Consider the following 4,220-nt stretch of genomic DNA (forward strand, 5'->3'; position numbering starts at 1 on the left):
GAGGAGCTATTGGTTGCGGCTTCGTAACCATGACATGGGACTTGACTGACTGATTAACTTACTGCTCTGACGATTGGTTGTTTCTTTGATTGATCCAATAAATTTTTGAACTGACATTGCTATTTACTATGACCTCCACAAAGAGATCATTTTTTTAATCACTTAGGTGATCATGAGGGGAGTATGTATTCCTCGTTCACGGTGGCAGACGAATGGACGACCGCAAGAAGTGCCAGGTGGATACTGTTGGACTGACGTTTGAATAGGAGTAATGGGAAAGAATTAGAATCATATCGTGAAGCCGCATGCGCATTTTGAAGCAACCATGTGGCATGATAACTGCACACAGTGTTTGGTGTGATTTCAGGGGGGGAACAATGACTAAAGTCCTACGTCCTGGGGCAGCGCTGACTTGCATGAGTGCTGTTGGATGTTTCAGCTTGACGAAGTTCTTTAGTTCCGCTGCAGAGGTGATAGTAGATCTGGCCTAAGCAGGGAAGGCGATGCGATGCCTTGATCATGGGAAAATGCAGTTGTAGGCGACGAAGGAGTTCAGGGTGTTGGGTGAGACGTCAGGTGAGGTATTTCTGTCAACTTGCCTTGTCGTGTGGTGGGAGGGGAAATGCACTGGTCTAGTTTGCATTTGCCACGAAGTGGCAAACGTGTTCGTGCACATATTGCCGTGTGAATGTTCTCCCAGTTGTCTGTTTGCCTGTGGTTCGCTCAAATTCCATTCGCATTGGTTTAGCGTTTGCTGGCTCTTTGTAAAAATGCATGATTATTGTCTTGTGTATGAAACAAAGTTAGATGATCACTGGAGGAGAAAATTGAGGGAGGTCATTTTCCTAGCATTGACAGTTAACGCAAATCGACGTCTTGCCATGTTTGTTGGGTGGAGAGAATTTTCATGAGATAAGGCACAGCACCTGTTGTGTGGAAATGAGGAGAATGAAATAGCCAAACGTCTTCTAACGTAAGAGCAGGAATTGCAACTACCAAACCCCAGACAGTCGATTAATGGTGGCAGTGGAAGCTTGTCAGTTTGTAAAGCCACCAGTTAGCGAACCACGAATGGTACAATGAGCACTGTGTCAATGGAAGGTGAGATACCAGGACCCAACTTTTGCAGGCGCACCCTATACAAATCACGCTTTTATTTGAACTTCTTCCTTTTGCTTTTGGGCAGCATCACACCCAGTATCGAATGTAGCCCCAACTTACGTTAACTAGCGACCCACTCCAATTGAATTTCAAGGGATAGCCCTTAAGTCACATGTGCTACAACCATGCAGCCCACTTCCAACGAATAATGATAACAATGGCAGTGTGCTTGAAAGGAAGACTATTTTATTATCGCAGTGACACACCCGTGCCCACCAGCGTACAGGAAGGACACGACACGTTGACCGACCCGCTGAACCGACTCTACAACTGGAACTTATACCCATTGACACCAATTCAGTCATTCTGCTTCTTCGTTTACCGCCTTCGTGTTATAGCCGCCCATGTTGGTGAGATGGGTGCGCCACTCAGGGTTGACATTCCTAACAAGTTAGATGGCGCCTCATGGATGTCAGGGTATTGTAAGTCATAAGTGAATGAACTGGCATTTCTGCTCTTCTCCACTTCATCACCTCTGCATCCTGCTCTACTTCGCCCTTATTTCAATTCTAGACATTACAACGAGTGTGTGCTACCAATGTTGGTCGTCCAAGTGTTGGGCTTATTGGATTCGATTGTATTGAGTTGTTGATTACCTTAACTGTTGCATTTGAGACCATATTTAAGTGCGCGGACGCATCTGAGTGTTGCGTAGCACTGTGCAGGTGTCTAGATTTCTGCATACACTTGCCATCTTCTCTGTTCTTAGTAGAATCGCCTTTGGTATCTGGATTCACTGTGATTTGGAATCGTCTTCCGCACCTTTACGACGCAGACTAGTTGCTGATGCCGTTGAAGTGTTCTTTGCAGGTGCAGTTGCAATCGCGTGAGCAGTGAGGATGGTGTTTGGAGGCAAGGGAAGAGAATTTTAATTCGAATTGTTGGATGAAAGTCTCTATGGGACGTGAATCCACTCTTACCTTTCATTCCATCTACTCTCTTTCTTCTGTAGTGCCGCGATCCTCGCAAAGACGCTTTCTGTCATTATCTGTTGTAGTAGAAACAGTGCTCCTCGTCGTATGGAAATGCCATGGCAACACGTGAGTTGGACAAATTTTGGCATGAGAGTTAGAGGATACTTGAATAGTCATTAAAGTTCTGTAGTGCATTTGGAAAGAAGGGGCCACCGACATGGACAAAGTTTGTAGCTACCGGTGAATCCAGAAGTCGCCTTGCTGTGGCAAACCATCATTGCATGACTTTTATTTCCGTCTCTTGATTACTAGTAAAGGGCTACTTGGCGGAGGATGGAGAAGGGGAGTGGAATCACGTTTGGGATGATCTCGAGACTACCTATTAACAGTGATGTATTGGGCCTTCTTCAGCTCAACAGCATTCGGTCTATTCCCTTTGTAAACATTTTATTGTATTCGAACATTTACTGACTGAAGCTTCTGCAAATAGCATGATAGGCTCGTGAATATGGAATGTGATGGACAAACGATGGCGGTGCCTTTGATACAACTCAATCCGTTCGAGGGTTGCCTTTCAGAGCACTTTGTAAATGGTTTGGAGAAAGCAGTAATGCTTAATAAAAAGTGAGAGACTTATGTGTCAAAAAGAGAAAGAGGATACTTCCTCTTATCACATCACTATTTTGTCGTCATTTTTTGCAACTATTTTAAGTAAATTAGGCGACTGCAATGGCTACAAACATGGCGGTAGCTTTTGCTCAATGCAGTATGTCTAAATTTGTTTTATTTTTTTCAACATTTCTACGCAGATTCCCACGTGTTGAGCCTTGCGCATAACTTCAAAATGGTAGCAGCAACGCTTTTAAATTGTTGCAAGTGTTGCTTGAATCACGAGCATGTCAAAACCGGTAGAATTGGCGAGTGTTTAGAGAACCCACTTCAGTCCCAATTGAGGCAAGGCCTTGTTCTTCTCTTAACGTCAGAAGACGAGGAAACTGTAACAAACGATGTTTTTGCGACATTTCCGCCATCCCAACGATTTTTAGATTGTTGTACTCGCTTCATAAGGCGTCTTCCGCACTGGCGAAGTTCGTTTCCGCTATGGAGAAGCACTAGGCTTGGCAGCATCAGAGTCAGCAGTACTGCGACATCATTTCCACACCACCCATATCACGCCGATTCCATGCCCATACTAAGCCTGACAAGGAAGCGGGGCATTTATCTGTTGAGACATTCCTGGCCCCAAAACTGCACTTAACACTGAATCCTGAGGAATAGGTATCCATTAGTAACGTTATGCTCGAAGCTGGGTAGCGTCGATAAAGCGGAGGGAGACAGGGAGAACCACTATGGGATTGCCTGTGCAATATTCCGCACCAACCATAATCCTTCAAAACGAGACTTGAAGCCGCTATAAACCACAACCGAATGAACCAGCCCCGAGGTCTTGGGGATGCTTTCTCCACTTGCAGCATTCCTTGTGGTAAGCCAAGGCAGCAGCACTGAACACTAGCCTAGGTTCAGGTATTGTGACTACAGTGACTGAGCAGCACATATCCTCCTAGCGTACGCAGCTACTTCCAATCAAAATCTTTATTAAAATTCTACGGCTGGTGTATATTCAGAGCTACCCTTATACACTCTTGTAGTTAGTTACCGAATCGGCGATTGAGCTCACACAACTCAACACACAATACACAACGCCCAATGCAAACAGCTCAAACAATTCATTTAAATTGTTACTTTAGTAGATAAATTAGCCGAGTCTATACAGCCGGCATAAAGCTTGAGATATATTTCACGGTTATTTCATGGTTATTCTACGATAAACTTAAGCCAAGAAGCGCAATTTTTTAAAAAAGGCGCTGGAAGGTGCGGTAGTGCATGAAGGCATTAGCCAATAAAAAGCAAATATGAGCCAATACTCACCGGTGATTGGGTAAGAGCATTCTAGAATTACACACGCATCGTCAGATTGTTCTGGAATCACGTGAAGATCGAATAAAAAAGGAGGTGAGGTGCGTCACGGGTCTCTGCAATCGTTGCGTTGTTGCATTGTTAGTCGTTTTTAAGATCTGGTTTCAACTGCGTTTTTCTTGTGTTTTCCTACAATCTCAGATAATGTCAAAAAGTCCGGCTGTGGGT

This window comes from Echinococcus granulosus, assembly GCF_000524195.1.
Source record: "Echinococcus granulosus chromosome Unknown EG_S00169, whole genome shotgun sequence".
Lineage (NCBI taxonomy): Eukaryota > Metazoa > Platyhelminthes > Cestoda > Cyclophyllidea > Taeniidae > Echinococcus > Echinococcus granulosus.